The sequence below is a fragment of the Lithobates pipiens genome, unplaced genomic scaffold (genome assembly GCF_037356315.1).
Source record: "Lithobates pipiens isolate NorthernLeopardFrog02 unplaced genomic scaffold, aLitPip1_a1.2 Scaffold_30, whole genome shotgun sequence".
Lineage (NCBI taxonomy): Eukaryota > Metazoa > Chordata > Amphibia > Anura > Ranidae > Lithobates > Lithobates pipiens.
In genome coordinates, this window is record NW_027507791.1 from 176964791 (window position 1) to 176978465 (window position 13675).

The window sequence follows — 13675 nt, forward strand, 5'->3', positions numbered from 1 at the left end:
GATGACCACCTTGGCTTTTGTCAAGAGAGTTGTAAGTAGGGTGCAAGATTGCCTACGGCCACATTACCCTGAATGCGCTCGATCTCGTCTGATCTCGGATGCTAAGCAGGGTCGGGCATGGTTATTACCTGGATGGGAGACCGCCTGGGAATACCAGGTGCCGTAGGCTTTTTTCCATTATGTTGTTGGCTTTGGCGACCTGCTGTATTTTTCCTCTCGATTGCCCGAGGTGACCACCTTGGCTTTTGTCAAGAGAGTTGTAAGTAGGTTGCAAGATCGCCTACGGCCACATCACCCTGAAAGCGCTCGATCTCGTCTGATCTTGGATGCTAAGCAGGGTCGGGCCTGGTTAGTACCTGGATGGGAGACCGCCTGGGAATACCAGGTGCCGTAGGCTTTTTTCCGTTATGTTGTTGGCTTTGGCGACCTGCTGTATTTTTCCTCTCTATAGCCCGAGGTGACCACCTTGGCTTTTGCCAAGAGAGTTGTAAGTAGGGTGGAAGATCGCCTACAGCCACATCACCCTGAATGCGCTCGATCTCGTCTGATCTCGGATGCTAAGCAGGGTCGGGCCTGGTTAGTACCTGGATAGGAGACCACCTGGAAATACCAGGTGCCGTAGGCTTTTTTCCATTATGTTGTTGGCTTTGGCGACCTGCTGTATTTTTCCTCTCGATTGCCCGAGGTGACCACCTTGGCTTTTGTCAAGAGAGTTGTAAGTAGGATGCAAGATTGCCTACGGCCACATCACCCTGAATGCGCTCGATCTCGTCTGATCTCGGATGCTAAGCAGGGTCGGGCCTGGTTAGTACCTGGATAGGAGACCACCTGGAAATACCAGGTGCCGTAGGCTTTTTTCCATTATGTTGTTGGCTTTGGCGACCTGCTGTATTTTTCCTCTCGATTGCCCGAGGTGATCACCTTGGCTTTTGTCAAGAGAGTTGTAAGTAGGGTGCAAGATCGCCTGCGGCCGCATCACCCTGGATGCGCTCGATCTCGTCTGATCTCAGATGCTAAGCAGGGTCGGGCCTGGTTAGTACCTGGATGGGAGACCGCCTGGGAATACCACGTGCCATAGGCTTTTTTCCATTATATTGTTGGCTTTGGCGACCTGCAGTATTTTTCCTCTCGATTGCCCGAGGTGACTACCTTGGCTTTTGTCAAGAAAGTTGTAAGTAGGGTGCAAGATCGCCTACGGCCACATCACCCTGAATGCGCTCGATCTCGTCTGATCTCGGATGCTATGCAGGGTCGGGCCTGGTTAGTATCTGGATGGGAGACAGCCTGGGAATACCAGGTGCCGTAGGCTTTTTTCCATTATGTTGTTGGCTTTGGCGACCTGCTGTATTTTTCCTCTCGATTGCCCGAGGCGACCACCTTGGCTTTTGTCAAGAGAGTTGTAAGTAAGGTGCAAGATTGCCTACGGCCACATCACCCTGAATGCGCTCGATCTCGTCTGATCTCGGATGCTAAGTAGGGTCGGGCCTGGTTAGTACCTGGATGGGAGACCGCCTGGGAATACCAGGTGCCGTAGGCTTTTTTCCATTATGTTGTTGGCTTTGGCGACCTGCTGTATTTTTCCTCTCGATTGCCCGAGGTGACCACCTTGGATTTTGTCAAGAGAGTTGTAAGTAGGGCGCAAGATCGCCTACGGCCACATCACCCTGAATGCGCTCGATCTCGTCTGATCTTGGATGCTAAGCAGGGTCGGGCCTGGTTAGTACCTGGATGGGAGTCCGCCTGGGAATACCAGGTGCCGTCGGCTTTTTTCCATTATGTTGTTGGCTTTGGCGACCTGCTGTATTTTTCCTCTCGATTGCCCGAGGTGACCACCTTGGCTTTTGTCAAGAGAGTTGTAAGTAGGGTGGAAGATCGCCTACAGCCACATCACCCTGAATGCGCTCGATCTCGTCTGATCTCGGATGCTAAGCAGGGTCGGGCCTGGTTAGTACCTGGATAGGAGACCACCTGGAAATACCAGGTGCCGTAGGCTTTTTTCCATTATGTTGTTGGCTTTGGCGACCTGCTGTATTTTTCCTCTCGATTGCCCGAGGTGACCACCTTGGCTTTTGTCAAGAGAGTTGTAAGTAGGATGCAAGATCGCCTACGGCCACATCACCCTGAATGCGCTCGATCTCGTCTGATCTCGGATGCTAAGCAGGGTCAGGCCTGGTTAGTACCTGGATGGGAGACCGCCTGGGAATACCAGGTGCCGTAGGCTTTTTTCCATTATGCTGTTGGCTTTGGCGACCTGCTGTATTTTTTCTCTCGATTGCCCGAGGTGACCACCTTGGCTTTTGTCAAGAGAGTTGTAAGTAGGGTGCAAAGTCGCCTACAGCCACATCACCCTGATTGCACTCGATCTCGTCTGATCGCGGATGCTAAGCAGGGTTTGGCCTGGTTAGTACCTGGATGGGAGACCGCCTGGGAATACCAGGTGCCGTAGGCTTTTTTCCATTATTTTGTTGGCTTTGGCGACCTGCTGTATTTTTCCTCTCGATTGCCTGAGCTGACCACCTTGGCTTTTGTCAAGAGAGTTGTAAGTAGGGTGGGAGATTGCCTACAGCCACATCACCCTGAATGCGCTCGATCTCGGATGCTAAGCATGGTCGGGCCTGGTTAGTACCTGGATGGGAGTCCGCCTGGGAATACAAGGTGCCGTAGGCTTTTTTCCATTATGTTGTTGGCTTTGGCGACCTGCTGTATTTTTCCTCTCGATTGCCCGAGGTGACCACCTTGGCTTTTGTCAAGAGAGGTGTAAGTAGGGTGCAAGATTGCCTACGGCCACATCACCCTGAATGCGCTCGATCTTGTCTGATCTCGGATGCTAAGCAGGGTCGGGCCTGGTTAGTACCTGGATGGGAGACCGCCTGGGAATACCAGGTGCCGTAGGCTTTTTTCCATTATTTTTTTGGCTTTGGCGACCTGCTGTATTTTTCCTCTCGATTGCCCGAGGTGACCACCTTGGCTTTTGTCAAGAGAGTTGTAAGTAGGGTGCAAGATCGCCTACGGCCACATCACCCTGAATGCGCTCGATCTCGTCTGATCTCGGATGATAAGCAGGGTCGGGCCTGGTGAGTAACTGGATCGGAGACCGCCTTGGAATACCAGGTGCCATAGGCTTTTTTCCATTATGTTGTTGGCTTTGGCGACCTGCTGTATTTTTCCTCTCTATTGCCCGAGGTTACCACCTTGGCTTTTGTCAAGAGAGTTGTAAGTAGGGTGCAAGATCGCCTACGGCCACATCACCCTGAATGCGCTCGATCTCGTCTGATCTCGGATGCTATGCAGGGTCGGGCCTACTTAGTACTTGGATGGGAGACCGCCTGGGAATACCAGCTGCCGTAGGCTTTTTTCCATTATGTTGTTGGCTTTGGCGACCTGCTGTATTTTTCCTCTCGATTGCCCGAGGTGACCACCTTGGCTTTTGTCAAGAGAGTTGTAAGTAGGGTGCAAGATCGCCTATGGCCACATCACCCTGAATGCGCTCGATCTCGTCTGATCTCGGATGCTAAGCAGGGTCGGGCCTGGTTAGTACCTGGATGTTAGACCGCCTGGGAATACCAGGTGCCGTAGGCTTTTTTCCATTATGTTGTTGGCTTTGGCGACCTGCTGTATTTTTCCTCTCGATTGCCCGAGGTGACCACCTTGGCTTTTGTCAAGAGAGTTGTAAGTAGGGTGCAAAGTCGCCTACAGCCACATCACCCTGATTGCACTCGATCTCGTCTGATCGCGGATGCTAAGCAGGGTTTGGCCTGGTTAGTACCTGGATGGGAGACCGCCTGGGAATACCAGGTGCCGTAGGCTTTTTTCCATTATTTTGTTGGCTTTGGCGACCTGCTGTATTTTTCCTCTCGATTGCCTGAGCTGACCACCTTGGCTTTTGTCAAGAGAGTTGTAAGTAGGGTGGGAGATTGCCTACAGCCACATCACCCTGAATGCGCTCGATCTCGGATGCTAAGCATGGTCGGGCCTGGTTAGTACCTGGATGGGAGTCCGCCTGGGAATACAAGGTGCCGTAGGCTTTTTTCCATTATGTTGTTGGCTTTGGCGACCTGCTGTATTTTTCCTCTCGATTGCCCGAGGTGACCACCTTGGCTTTTGTCAAGAGAGGTGTAAGTAGGGTGCAAGATTGCCTACGGCCACATCACCCTGAATGCGCTCGATCTTGTCTGATCTCGGATGCTAAGCAGGGTCGGGCCTGGTTAGTACCTGGATGGGAGACCGCCTGGGAATACCAGGTGCCGTAGGCTTTTTTCCATTATTTTTTTGGCTTTGGCGACCTGCTGTATTTTTCCTCTCGATTGCCCGAGGTGACCACCTTGGCTTTTGTCAAGAGAGTTGTAAGTAGGGTGCAAGATCGCCTACGGCCACATCACCCTGAATGCGCTCGATCTCGTCTGATCTCGGATGATAAGCAGGGTCGGGCCTGGTGAGTAACTGGATCGGAGACCGCCTTGGAATACCAGGTGCCATAGGCTTTTTTCCATTATGTTGTTGGCTTTGGCGACCTGCTGTATTTTTCCTCTCTATTGCCCGAGGTTACCACCTTGGCTTTTGTCAAGAGAGTTGTAAGTAGGGTGCAAGATCGCCTACGGCCACATCACCCTGAATGCGCTCGATCTCGTCTGATCTCGGATGCTATGCAGGGTCGGGCCTACTTAGTACTTGGATGGGAGACCGCCTGGGAATACCAGCTGCCGTAGGCTTTTTTCCATTATGTTGTTGGCTTTGGCGACCTGCTGTATTTTTCCTCTCGATTGCCCGAGGTGACCACCTTGGCTTTTGTCAAGAGAGTTGTAAGTAGGGTGCAAGATCGCCTATGGCCACATCACCCTGAATGCGCTCGATCTCGTCTGATCTCGGATGCTAAGCAGGGTCGGGCCTGGTTAGTACCTGGATGTTAGACCGCCTGGGAATACCAGGTGCCGTAGGCTTTTTTCCATTATGTTGTTGGCTTTGGCGACCTGCTGTATTTTTCCTCTCGCTTGCCCGAGGTGACCACCTCGGCTTTTGTCAAGAGAGTTGTAAGTAGTGTGCAAGATCGCCTACGTCCACATCACCCTGAATGCGCTTGATCTCGTCTGATCTCGGATGCTAAGCAGGGTCGGGCCTGGTTAGTACCTGGATGGGAGACCGCCTGGGAATACCAGGTGCCATAGGCTTTTTTCCATTATGTTGTTGGCTTTGGCGACCTGCTGTATTTTTCCTCTCGCTTGCCCGAGGTGACCACCTCGGTTTTTGTCAAGAGAGTTGTAAGTAGGGTGCAAGATCGCCTACGGCCACATCACCCTGAATGCGCTCGAATCTCGTCTGATCTCGGATGCTAAGCTGGGTCGGGCCTGGTTAGTACCTGGATGGGAGACCGTCTGGGAATACCTGGTGCCGTAGGCTTTTTTCCATTACGTTGTTGGCTTTGGCGACCTGCTGTATTTTTCCTCTCGCTTGCCCGAGATTACCACCTCGGCTTTTGTCAAGAGAGTTGTAAGTAGGGTGCAAGATTGCCTACGGCCACATCACCCTGAATGCGCTCGATCTCGTCTGATCTCGGATGCTAAGCAGGGTCGGGCCTGGTTAGTACCTGGATGGGAGACCGCCTGGGAATACCAGGTGCCGTAGGCTTTTTTCCATGATGTTGTTGGCTTTGGCGACCTGCTGTATTTTTCCTCTCGATTGCCCGAGGTGACCACCTTGGCTTTTGTCAAGAGAGTTGTAAGTAGGGTGCAAGATGGCCTATGGCCACATAACCCTGAATGCACTCGATCTCATCTGATCTCGGATGCTAAGCATGGTCGGGCCTGGTTAGTACCTAGATGGGAGACCGCCTGGGAATACCAGGTGCCATAGGCTTTTTTCCATTATGTTGTTGGCTTTGGCGACCTGCTGTATTTTTCCTCTCGATTGCCCGAGGTGACCACCTTGGCTTTTGTCAAGAGAGTTGTAAGTAGGGTGCAAGATGGCCTATGGCCACATAACCCTGAATGCACTCGATCTCATCTGATCTCGGATGCTAAGCATGGTCGGGCCTGGTTAGTACCTAGATGGGAGACCGCCTGGGAATACCAGGTGCCATAGGCTTTTTTCCATTATGTTGTTGGCTTTGGCGACCTGCTGTATTTTTCCTCTCGATTGCCCGAGGTGACCACCTTGGCTTTTGTCAAGAGAGTTATAAGTAGGGTGTAAGTAGGGTGCAAGATCACCTACGGACACATCACCCTGAATGCGCTCGATCTCGTCTGATCTCGGATGCCAAGCAGGGTCGGGCCTGGTTAGTACCTGGATGGGAGACCGCCTGGGAATACCAGGTGCCGTAGGCTTTTTTCCATTATGTTGTTGGCTTTGGCGACCTGCTGTATTTTTCCTCTCGATTGCTGGAGATGACCACCTTGGCTTTTGTCAAGAGAGTTGTAAGTAGGGTGCAAGATTGCCTACGGCCACATCACCCTGAATTCGCTCGATCTCGTCTGATCTCGGATGCTAAGCAGGGTCGGGCCTGGTTAGTACCTGGATGGGAGACCGCCTGGGAATACCAGGTGCCGTAGGCTTTTTTCCATTATGTTGTTGGCTTTGGCGACCTGCTGTATTTTTCCTCTCGATTGCCCGAGGTGACCACCTTGGCTTTTGTCAAGAGAGTTGTAAGTAGGGTGCAAGATCACCTACGGCCACATCACCTACGGCCACATCACCCTGAATGCGCTCGATTTCGTCTGATCTCGGTGCTAAGGAGGGTCAGGCCTGGTTAGTACCTGAATGGGAGACCGCCAGGAATACCAGGTGCCGTAGGTTTTTTTCCATTATGTTGTTGGCTTTGGCGACCTGCTGTATTTTTCCTCTCGATTGCCCGAGGTGACCACCTTGGCTTTTGTCAAGAGAGTTGTAAGTAGGGTGCAAGATCACCTACGGCCACATCACCTACGGCCACATCACCCTGAATGCGCTCGATTTCGTCTGATCTCGGATGCTAAGCAGGGTCGGGCCTGGATGGGAGACCGCCTGGGAATACCAGGTGCCGTAGGCTTTTTTCCATTATGTTGTTGGCTTTGGCGACCTGCTGTATTTTTCCTCTCGATTGCCCGAGGTGACCACCTTGGCTTTTGTCAAGAGAGTTGTAAGTAGGTTGCAAGATCGCCTACGGCCACATCACCCTGAAAGCGCTCGATCTCGTCTGATCTCGGATGCCAAGCAGGGTCGGGCCTGGTTAGTACCTGGATAGGAGACCACCTGGAAATACCAGGTGCCGTAGGCTTTTTTCCATTATGTTGTTGGCTTTGGCGACCTGCTGTATTTTTCCTCTCGATTGCCCGAGGTGACCACCTTGGCTTTTGTCAAGAGAGTTGTAAGTAAGGTGCAAGATTGCCTACGGCCACATCACCCTGAATGCGCTCGATCTCGTCTGATCTCGGATGCTAAGTAGGGTCGGGCCTGGTTAGTACCTGGATGGGAGACCACCTGGGAATACCAGGTGCCGTAGGCTTTTTTCCATTATGTTGTTGGCTTTGGCGACCTGCTGTATTTTTCCTCTCGCTTGCCCGAGGTGACCACCTTGGCTTTTGTCAAGAGAGTTGTAAGTAGGGTGCAAGATTGCCTACAGCCACATCACCCTGAATGCGCTCGATCTCGGATGCTAAGCAGGGTCAGGCCTGGTTAGTACCTGGATGGGAGACCGCCTGGGAATACCAGGTGCCGTAGGCTTTTTTCCATTATGTTGTTGGCTTTGGCGACCTGCTGTATTTTTCCTCTCGATTGCCCGAGGTGACCAACTTGGCTTTTGTCAAGAGAGTTGTAAGTAGGGTGCAAGATCGCCTACGGCCACATCACCCTGAATGCGCTCGATCTCTTCTGATCTCGGATGCTAAGCAGGGTCGGGCCTGGTTAGTACCTGGATGGGAGATGGCCTGGGAATACCAGGTGCCGTAGGCTTTTTTCCATTATGTTGTTGGCTTTGGCGACCTGCTGTATTTTTGCTCTCGAATGCCCGAGGTGACCACCTTGGCTTTTGTCAAGAGAGTTGTAAGTAGGACGCAAGATCGCCTACGGCCACATCACCCTGAATGCGCTCGATCTCGTCTGATCTCGGATGCTAAGCAGGGTCGGGCCTGGTTAGTACCAGGATGGGAGACCGCTTGGGAATACCAGGTGCCGTAGGCTTTTTTCCATTAAGTTGTTGGCTTTGGCGACCTGCTGTATTTTTCCTCTCGATTGCCCGAGGTGACCACCTTGGCTTTTGTCAAGAGAGTTGTAAGTAGGGTGCAAGATAGCCTACGGCCACATCACCCTGAATGCGCTCGATCTCGGCTGATCTCGGATGCTAAGCAGGGTCGGGCCTAGTTAGTACCTGGATGGAAGACCGCCTGGGAATACCGGGTGCTGTAGGCTTTTTTCCATTATGTTGTTGGCTTTGGTGACCTGCTGTATTTTTCCTCTCGATTGCCCGAGGTGACCACCTTGGCTTTTGTCAAGAGAGTTTTAAGTAGGGTGCAAGATTGCCTACGGCCACATAACTCTGCATGCACTCGATCTCGTCTGATCTCGGATGCTAAGCAGGGTCGGGCCTGGTTAGTACCTGGATGGAAGACCGCCTGGGAATACCGGGTGCTGTAGGCTTTTTTCCATTATGTTGTTGGCTTTGGTGACCTGCTGTATTTTTCCTCTCGATTGCCCGAGGTGACCACCTTGGCTTTTGTCAAGAGAGTTTTAAGTAGGGTGCAAGGTTGCCTACGGCCACATCACCCTGAATGCGCTCGATCTCGTCTGATCTCGGATGCTAAGCAGGGTCGGGCCTGGTTAGTACCTGGATGGGAGACCGCCTGGGAATACCAGGTGCCGTAGGCTTTTGGCCATTATGTTGTTGGCTTTGGCGACCTGCTGTATTTTTCCTCTCGATTGCCCGAGGTGTCCACCTTGGCTTTTGTCAAGATAGTTGTAATATAATCCAAGATCGCCTACGGCCACATCACCCTGAATGCGCTCCATCTCGGATGCTAAGCAGGGTCAGGCCTGGTTAGTACCAGGATGGGAGACCGCCTGGGAATACCAGGTGCCGTAGGCTTTTTTCCAGTATGTTGTTGGCTTTGGCGACCTGCTGTATTTTTCCTCTCGATTGCCCGAGGTGACAACCTTGGCTTTTGTCAAGAGAGTTGTAAGTAGGGTGCAAGATCGCCTACGGCCACATCACCCTGAATGCGCTCGATCTCGTCTGATCTCGGATGCTAAGCAGGGTCGGGCCTGGTTAGTACCTGGATGGGAGACCGCCTGGGAATACCAGGTGCCGTAGGCTTTTTTCCATTATGTTGTTGGCTTTGGCGACCTGCTGTATTTTTCCTCTCGATTGCCCGAGGTGACCACCTTGGCTTTTGTCAAGAGAGTTGTAAGTAGGGTGCAAGATCGCCTACGGCCACATCACCCTGAATGCGCTCGATCTCGTCTGATCTCGGATGCTAGGCAGGAGTCGGGCCTTGTTAGGTCCTGAATGGGAGACCGCCTGGGAATACCAGGGGCCGTAGGCTTTTTTCCATTATGTTGTTGGCTTTGGCGACCTGCTGTATTTTTCCTCTCGATTGCCCGAGGTGACCACCTTGGCTTTTGTCAAGAGAGTTCTAAGTAGGGTGCAAGATTGCCTACGGCCACATCACCCTGAATGCGCTCGATCTCGTCTGATCTCGTCTGATCTCGGATGCTAAGCAGGGTCGGGCCTGGTTAGTACCTGGATGGGAGACCGCCTGGGAATACCAGGTGCCGTAGGCTTTTTTCCATTATGTTGTTGGCTTTGGCGACCTGCTGTATTTTTCCTCTCGATTGCCCGAGGTGACCACCTTGGCTTTTGTCAAGAGAGTTGTAAGTAGGGTGCAAGATTGCCTACGGCCACATCACCCTGAATGCGCTCGATCTCGTCTGATCTCGGATGCTAAGCAGGGTCGGGCCTGGTTAGTACCTGGATGGGAGACCGCCTGGGAATACCAGGTGCCGTAGGCTTTTTTCCATTATGTTGTTGGCTTTGGCGACCTGCTGTATTTTTCCTCTCGATTGCCCGAGGTGACCAACTTGGCTTTTGTCAAGAGAGTTGTAAGTAGGGTGCAAGATCGCCTACGGCCACATCACCCTGAATGCGCTCGATCTCTTCTGATCTCGGATGCTAAGCAGGGTCGGGCCTGGTTAGTACCTGGATGGGAGATGGCCTGGGAATACCAGGTGCCGTAGGCTTTTTTCCATTATGTTGTTGGCTTTGGCGACCTGCTGTATTTTTGCTCTCGAATGCCCGAGGTGACCACCTTGGCTTTTGTCAAGAGAGTTGTAAGTAGGACGCAAGATCGCCTACGGCCACATCACCCTGAATGCGCTCGATCTCGTCTGATCTCGGATGCTAAGCAGGGTCGGGCCTGGTTAGTACCAGGATGGGAGACCGCTTGGGAATACCAGGTGCCGTAGGCTTTTTTCCATTAAGTTGTTGGCTTTGGCGACCTGCTGTATTTTTCCTCTCGATTGCCCGAGGTGACCACCTTGGCTTTTGTCAAGAGAGTTGTAAGTAGGGTGCAAGATAGCCTACGGCCACATCACCCTGAATGCGCTCGATCTCGGCTGATCTCGGATGCTAAGCAGGGTCGGGCCTAGTTAGTACCTGGATGGAAGACCGCCTGGGAATACCGGGTGCTGTAGGCTTTTTTCCATTATGTTGTTGGCTTTGGTGACCTGCTGTATTTTTCCTCTCGATTGCCCGAGGTGACCACCTTGGCTTTTGTCAAGAGAGTTTTAAGTAGGGTGCAAGGTTGCCTACGGCCACATCACCCTGAATGCGCTCGATCTCGTCTGATCTCGGATGCTAAGCAGGGTCGGGCCTGGTTAGTACCTGGATGGGAGACCGCCTGGGAATACCAGGTGCCGTAGGCTTTTGGCCATTATGTTGTTGGCTTTGGCGACCTGCTGTATTTTTCCTCTCGATTGCCCGAGGTGTCCACCTTGGCTTTTGTCAAGATAGTTGTAATATAATCCAAGATCGCCTACGGCCACATCACCCTGAATGCGCTCCATCTCGGATGCTAAGCAGGGTCAGGCCTGGTTAGTACCAGGATGGGAGACCACCTGGGAATACCAGGTGCCGTAGGCTTTTTTCCAGTATGTTGTTGGCTTTGGCGACCTGCTGTATTTTTCCTCTCGATTGCCCGAGGTGACCACCTTGGCTTTTGTCAAGAGAGTTGTAAGTAGGGTGCAAGATCGCCTACGGCCACATCACCCTGAATGCGCTCGATCTCGTCTGATCTCGGATGCTAAGCAGGGTCGGGCCTGGTTAGTACCTGGATGGGAGACCGCCTGGGAATACCAGGTGCCGTAGGCTTTTTTCCATTATGTTGTTGGCTTTGGCGACCTGCTGTATTTTTCCTCTCGATTGCCCGAGGTGACCACCTTGGCTTTTGTCAAGAGAGTTGTAAGTAGGGTGCAAGATTGCCTACGGCCACATCACCCTGAATGCGCTCGATATCGTCTGATCTCGGATGCTAAGCAGGGTAGGGCATGGTTAGTACCTGGATGGGAGACCGCCTGGGAATACCATGTGCCGTAGGCTTTTTTTCCATTATGTTGTTGGCTTTGGTGACCTGCTGTATTTTTCCTCATGATTGCCCGAGGTGACCACCTTGGCTTTTGTCAAGAGAGTTGTAAGTAGGGTGCAAGATCGCCTACGGCCACATCACCCTGAATGCGCTCGATCTCGTCTGATCTCGGATGCTAGGCAGGAGTCGGGCCTTGTTAGGTCCTGAATGGGAGACCGCCTGGGAATACCAGGTGCCGTAGGCTTTTTTCCATTATGTTGTTGGCTTTGGCGACCTGCTGTATTTTTCCTCTCGATTGCCCGAGGTGACCACCTTGGCTTTTGTCAAGAGAGTTGTAAGTAGGGTGCAAGATTGCCTACGGCCACATCACCCTGAATGCGCTCGATCTCGTCTGATCTCGTCTGATCTCGGATGCTAAGCAGGGTCGGGCCTGGTTAGTACCTGGATGGGAGACCGCCTGGGAATACCAGGTGCCGTAGGCTTTTTTCCATTATGTTGTTGGCTTTGGCGACCTGCTGTATTTTTCCTCTCGATTGCCCGAGGTGACCACCTTGGCTTTTGTCAAGAGAGTTGTAAGTAGGGTGCAAGATCACCTAGGGCCACATCACCCTGAATGCGCTCGATCTCGTCTGATCTCGGATGCTAAGCAGGGTCGGGCATGGTTAGTACCTGGATGGGAGACCGCCTGGGAATACCAGGTGCCGTAGGCTTTTTTCCATTATGTTGTTGGCTTTGGCGACCTGCTGTATTTTTCCTCTCGATTGCCCGAGGTGACCACCTTGGCTTTTGTCAAGAGAGTTGTAAGTAGGGTGCAAGATCGCCTACGGCCACATCACCCTAAATGCGCTCGATCTCGTCTGATCTCGGATGCTAAGCAGGGTCGGGCCTGGTTAGTACCTGGATGGGAGACCACCTGGGAATACCAGGTGCCGTAGGCTTTTTTCCATTATGTTGTTGGCTTTGGCGACCTGCTGTATTTTTCCTCTCGATTGCCCGAGCTGACCACCTTGGCTTTTGTCAAGAGAGTTGTAAGTAGGGTGCTAGATTGCCTACGGCCACATCACCTCGAATGCGCTCCATCTCATCTGATCTCGGATACTAAGCAGGGTCGGGCCTGGTTAGTACCTGGATGGGAGACCGCCTGGAAATACCAGGAGCCGTAGGCTTTTTTCCATTATGTTGTTGGCTTTGGCGACCTGCTGTATTTTTCCTCTCGATTGCCTGAGGTGACCACCTTGGCTTTTGTCAAGAGAGTTGTAAGTAGGGTGCAAGATCGCCTACGGCCACATCACCCTGAATGTGCTTGATCTCGTCTGATCTCGGATGCTAAGCAGGGTCGGGCCTGGTTAGTACCTGGATGGGAGACCGCCTGGGAATACCAGGTGCCGTAGGTTTTTTTCCATTATGTTGTTGGCTTTGGCGACCTGCTGTATTTTTCCTCTCGATTGCCCGAGGTGACCACCTTGGCTTTTGTCAAGAGAGTTGTAAGTAAGATGTAAGATTGCCTACGGCCACATCACCCTGAATGCGCTCGATCTCATCTGATCTCTGATTCTAAGCAGGGTCGGGCCTGGTTAGTACCTGCATGGGAGACCGCCTGGGAATACCAGGTGCCGTAGGCTTTTTTCCATTATGTTGTTGGCTTTGGCGACCTGCTGTATTTTTCCTCTCGATTGCCCGAGGTGACCACCTTGGCTTTTGTCAAGAGAGTTGTAAGTAAGGTGCAAGATTGCCTACGGCCACATCACCCTGAATGCGCTCGATCTCGTCTGATCTCGGATGCTAAGTAGGGTCGGGCCTGGTTAGTACCTGGATGGGAGACCACCTGGGAATACCAGGTGCCGTAGGCTTTTTTCCATTATGTTGTTGGCTTTGGCGACCTGCTGTATTTTTCCTCTCGCTTGCCCGAGGTGACCACCTTGGCTTTTGTCAAGAGAGTTGTAAGTAGGGTGCAAGATTGCCTACAGCCACATCACCCTGAATGCGCTCGATCTCGGATGCTAAGCAGGGTCGGGCCTGGTTAGTACCTGGATGGGAGACCGCCTGGGAATACCAGGTGCCGTAGGCTTTTTTCCATTATGTTGTTGGCTTTGGCGACCTGCTGTATTTTTCCTCTCGCTTGCCCGAGGTGA

General features: G+C 52.3%; 24 non-coding genes and 34 pseudogenes across 24 annotated transcripts; all 58 read left to right on the plus strand.

The window, feature by feature from the left end:
- Positions 1-50: 50 nt before the first annotated feature.
- Positions 51-169, plus strand: LOC143944586 (5S ribosomal RNA; annotated as a pseudogene).
- Positions 170-278: 109 nt separating this feature from the next.
- LOC143950230 (5S ribosomal RNA) lies at positions 279-397 on the plus strand. The gene has a single exon (XR_013265652.1). It is a non-coding gene; the product is annotated as a 5S ribosomal RNA (ribosomal RNA).
- A 109-nt stretch (positions 398-506) lies between these two features.
- Positions 507-625, plus strand: LOC143944614 (5S ribosomal RNA; annotated as a pseudogene).
- Positions 626-734: 109 nt separating this feature from the next.
- Positions 735-853, plus strand: LOC143953554 (5S ribosomal RNA). Its single transcript, XR_013268625.1, has one exon. It is a non-coding gene; the product is annotated as a 5S ribosomal RNA (ribosomal RNA).
- Positions 854-962: 109 nt separating this feature from the next.
- On the plus strand, positions 963-1081 carry LOC143947357 (5S ribosomal RNA; annotated as a pseudogene).
- A 109-nt stretch (positions 1082-1190) lies between these two features.
- LOC143945896 (5S ribosomal RNA) lies at positions 1191-1309 on the plus strand (annotated as a pseudogene).
- Positions 1310-1418: 109 nt separating this feature from the next.
- Positions 1419-1537, plus strand: LOC143950352 (5S ribosomal RNA). The gene has a single exon (XR_013265762.1). It is a non-coding gene; the product is annotated as a 5S ribosomal RNA (ribosomal RNA).
- A 109-nt stretch (positions 1538-1646) lies between these two features.
- On the plus strand, positions 1647-1765 carry LOC143954482 (5S ribosomal RNA). The gene has a single exon (XR_013269470.1). It is a non-coding gene; the product is annotated as a 5S ribosomal RNA (ribosomal RNA).
- A 109-nt stretch (positions 1766-1874) lies between these two features.
- Positions 1875-1993, plus strand: LOC143944615 (5S ribosomal RNA; annotated as a pseudogene).
- A 109-nt stretch (positions 1994-2102) lies between these two features.
- LOC143951388 (5S ribosomal RNA) lies at positions 2103-2221 on the plus strand. The gene has a single exon (XR_013266665.1). It is a non-coding gene; the product is annotated as a 5S ribosomal RNA (ribosomal RNA).
- Positions 2222-2330: 109 nt separating this feature from the next.
- On the plus strand, positions 2331-2449 carry LOC143945451 (5S ribosomal RNA; annotated as a pseudogene).
- Positions 2450-2558: 109 nt separating this feature from the next.
- Positions 2559-2667, plus strand: LOC143950058 (5S ribosomal RNA; annotated as a pseudogene).
- A 109-nt stretch (positions 2668-2776) lies between these two features.
- LOC143951156 (5S ribosomal RNA) lies at positions 2777-2895 on the plus strand. Its single transcript, XR_013266454.1, has one exon. It is a non-coding gene; the product is annotated as a 5S ribosomal RNA (ribosomal RNA).
- Positions 2896-3004: 109 nt separating this feature from the next.
- LOC143948488 (5S ribosomal RNA) lies at positions 3005-3123 on the plus strand (annotated as a pseudogene).
- Positions 3124-3232: 109 nt separating this feature from the next.
- On the plus strand, positions 3233-3351 carry LOC143947337 (5S ribosomal RNA; annotated as a pseudogene).
- Positions 3352-3460: 109 nt separating this feature from the next.
- LOC143943732 (5S ribosomal RNA) lies at positions 3461-3579 on the plus strand (annotated as a pseudogene).
- A 109-nt stretch (positions 3580-3688) lies between these two features.
- On the plus strand, positions 3689-3807 carry LOC143945453 (5S ribosomal RNA; annotated as a pseudogene).
- Positions 3808-3916: 109 nt separating this feature from the next.
- LOC143950059 (5S ribosomal RNA) lies at positions 3917-4025 on the plus strand (annotated as a pseudogene).
- Positions 4026-4134: 109 nt separating this feature from the next.
- Positions 4135-4253, plus strand: LOC143951158 (5S ribosomal RNA). The gene has a single exon (XR_013266456.1). It is a non-coding gene; the product is annotated as a 5S ribosomal RNA (ribosomal RNA).
- A 109-nt stretch (positions 4254-4362) lies between these two features.
- On the plus strand, positions 4363-4481 carry LOC143948489 (5S ribosomal RNA; annotated as a pseudogene).
- A 109-nt stretch (positions 4482-4590) lies between these two features.
- LOC143947338 (5S ribosomal RNA) lies at positions 4591-4709 on the plus strand (annotated as a pseudogene).
- Positions 4710-4818: 109 nt separating this feature from the next.
- LOC143943733 (5S ribosomal RNA) lies at positions 4819-4937 on the plus strand (annotated as a pseudogene).
- A 109-nt stretch (positions 4938-5046) lies between these two features.
- Positions 5047-5165, plus strand: LOC143943931 (5S ribosomal RNA; annotated as a pseudogene).
- A 109-nt stretch (positions 5166-5274) lies between these two features.
- LOC143943592 (5S ribosomal RNA) lies at positions 5275-5394 on the plus strand (annotated as a pseudogene).
- Positions 5395-5503: 109 nt separating this feature from the next.
- Positions 5504-5622, plus strand: LOC143951965 (5S ribosomal RNA). The gene has a single exon (XR_013267188.1). It is a non-coding gene; the product is annotated as a 5S ribosomal RNA (ribosomal RNA).
- A 109-nt stretch (positions 5623-5731) lies between these two features.
- LOC143954724 (5S ribosomal RNA) lies at positions 5732-5850 on the plus strand. Its single transcript, XR_013269686.1, has one exon. It is a non-coding gene; the product is annotated as a 5S ribosomal RNA (ribosomal RNA).
- Positions 5851-5959: 109 nt separating this feature from the next.
- Positions 5960-6078, plus strand: LOC143954726 (5S ribosomal RNA). Its single transcript, XR_013269688.1, has one exon. It is a non-coding gene; the product is annotated as a 5S ribosomal RNA (ribosomal RNA).
- A 120-nt stretch (positions 6079-6198) lies between these two features.
- LOC143954866 (5S ribosomal RNA) lies at positions 6199-6317 on the plus strand (annotated as a pseudogene).
- A 109-nt stretch (positions 6318-6426) lies between these two features.
- LOC143950318 (5S ribosomal RNA) lies at positions 6427-6545 on the plus strand. The gene has a single exon (XR_013265731.1). It is a non-coding gene; the product is annotated as a 5S ribosomal RNA (ribosomal RNA).
- Positions 6546-6669: 124 nt separating this feature from the next.
- LOC143949942 (5S ribosomal RNA) lies at positions 6670-6786 on the plus strand (annotated as a pseudogene).
- A 341-nt stretch (positions 6787-7127) lies between these two features.
- Positions 7128-7246, plus strand: LOC143954483 (5S ribosomal RNA). The gene has a single exon (XR_013269471.1). It is a non-coding gene; the product is annotated as a 5S ribosomal RNA (ribosomal RNA).
- A 109-nt stretch (positions 7247-7355) lies between these two features.
- LOC143950187 (5S ribosomal RNA) lies at positions 7356-7474 on the plus strand. Its single transcript, XR_013265613.1, has one exon. It is a non-coding gene; the product is annotated as a 5S ribosomal RNA (ribosomal RNA).
- A 109-nt stretch (positions 7475-7583) lies between these two features.
- LOC143948725 (5S ribosomal RNA) lies at positions 7584-7692 on the plus strand (annotated as a pseudogene).
- A 109-nt stretch (positions 7693-7801) lies between these two features.
- LOC143943755 (5S ribosomal RNA) lies at positions 7802-7920 on the plus strand (annotated as a pseudogene).
- A 109-nt stretch (positions 7921-8029) lies between these two features.
- Positions 8030-8148, plus strand: LOC143954775 (5S ribosomal RNA). Its single transcript, XR_013269732.1, has one exon. It is a non-coding gene; the product is annotated as a 5S ribosomal RNA (ribosomal RNA).
- Positions 8149-8257: 109 nt separating this feature from the next.
- Positions 8258-8376, plus strand: LOC143945213 (5S ribosomal RNA; annotated as a pseudogene).
- Positions 8377-8485: 109 nt separating this feature from the next.
- LOC143944635 (5S ribosomal RNA) lies at positions 8486-8604 on the plus strand (annotated as a pseudogene).
- Positions 8605-8713: 109 nt separating this feature from the next.
- LOC143951978 (5S ribosomal RNA) lies at positions 8714-8832 on the plus strand. Its single transcript, XR_013267200.1, has one exon. It is a non-coding gene; the product is annotated as a 5S ribosomal RNA (ribosomal RNA).
- A 108-nt stretch (positions 8833-8940) lies between these two features.
- LOC143949041 (5S ribosomal RNA) lies at positions 8941-9049 on the plus strand (annotated as a pseudogene).
- Positions 9050-9158: 109 nt separating this feature from the next.
- LOC143951992 (5S ribosomal RNA) lies at positions 9159-9277 on the plus strand. Its single transcript, XR_013267211.1, has one exon. It is a non-coding gene; the product is annotated as a 5S ribosomal RNA (ribosomal RNA).
- Positions 9278-9615: 338 nt separating this feature from the next.
- LOC143954663 (5S ribosomal RNA) lies at positions 9616-9744 on the plus strand (annotated as a pseudogene).
- A 109-nt stretch (positions 9745-9853) lies between these two features.
- On the plus strand, positions 9854-9972 carry LOC143952004 (5S ribosomal RNA). Its single transcript, XR_013267222.1, has one exon. It is a non-coding gene; the product is annotated as a 5S ribosomal RNA (ribosomal RNA).
- Positions 9973-10081: 109 nt separating this feature from the next.
- On the plus strand, positions 10082-10200 carry LOC143943756 (5S ribosomal RNA; annotated as a pseudogene).
- Positions 10201-10309: 109 nt separating this feature from the next.
- On the plus strand, positions 10310-10428 carry LOC143954787 (5S ribosomal RNA). The gene has a single exon (XR_013269743.1). It is a non-coding gene; the product is annotated as a 5S ribosomal RNA (ribosomal RNA).
- A 109-nt stretch (positions 10429-10537) lies between these two features.
- Positions 10538-10656, plus strand: LOC143945214 (5S ribosomal RNA; annotated as a pseudogene).
- Positions 10657-10765: 109 nt separating this feature from the next.
- On the plus strand, positions 10766-10884 carry LOC143952016 (5S ribosomal RNA). The gene has a single exon (XR_013267233.1). It is a non-coding gene; the product is annotated as a 5S ribosomal RNA (ribosomal RNA).
- A 108-nt stretch (positions 10885-10992) lies between these two features.
- LOC143948977 (5S ribosomal RNA) lies at positions 10993-11101 on the plus strand (annotated as a pseudogene).
- Positions 11102-11210: 109 nt separating this feature from the next.
- On the plus strand, positions 11211-11329 carry LOC143952028 (5S ribosomal RNA). The gene has a single exon (XR_013267244.1). It is a non-coding gene; the product is annotated as a 5S ribosomal RNA (ribosomal RNA).
- Positions 11330-11438: 109 nt separating this feature from the next.
- Positions 11439-11557, plus strand: LOC143953264 (5S ribosomal RNA). Its single transcript, XR_013268362.1, has one exon. It is a non-coding gene; the product is annotated as a 5S ribosomal RNA (ribosomal RNA).
- A 110-nt stretch (positions 11558-11667) lies between these two features.
- On the plus strand, positions 11668-11787 carry LOC143950016 (5S ribosomal RNA; annotated as a pseudogene).
- A 109-nt stretch (positions 11788-11896) lies between these two features.
- Positions 11897-12025, plus strand: LOC143954664 (5S ribosomal RNA; annotated as a pseudogene).
- Positions 12026-12134: 109 nt separating this feature from the next.
- LOC143944097 (5S ribosomal RNA) lies at positions 12135-12253 on the plus strand (annotated as a pseudogene).
- A 109-nt stretch (positions 12254-12362) lies between these two features.
- On the plus strand, positions 12363-12481 carry LOC143950758 (5S ribosomal RNA). Its single transcript, XR_013266095.1, has one exon. It is a non-coding gene; the product is annotated as a 5S ribosomal RNA (ribosomal RNA).
- Positions 12482-12590: 109 nt separating this feature from the next.
- Positions 12591-12709, plus strand: LOC143948287 (5S ribosomal RNA; annotated as a pseudogene).
- A 109-nt stretch (positions 12710-12818) lies between these two features.
- On the plus strand, positions 12819-12937 carry LOC143952951 (5S ribosomal RNA). Its single transcript, XR_013268079.1, has one exon. It is a non-coding gene; the product is annotated as a 5S ribosomal RNA (ribosomal RNA).
- Positions 12938-13046: 109 nt separating this feature from the next.
- On the plus strand, positions 13047-13165 carry LOC143944265 (5S ribosomal RNA; annotated as a pseudogene).
- Positions 13166-13274: 109 nt separating this feature from the next.
- LOC143950188 (5S ribosomal RNA) lies at positions 13275-13393 on the plus strand. The gene has a single exon (XR_013265614.1). It is a non-coding gene; the product is annotated as a 5S ribosomal RNA (ribosomal RNA).
- Positions 13394-13502: 109 nt separating this feature from the next.
- On the plus strand, positions 13503-13611 carry LOC143947817 (5S ribosomal RNA; annotated as a pseudogene).
- The last annotated feature ends 64 nt before the right edge of the window (positions 13612-13675 follow it).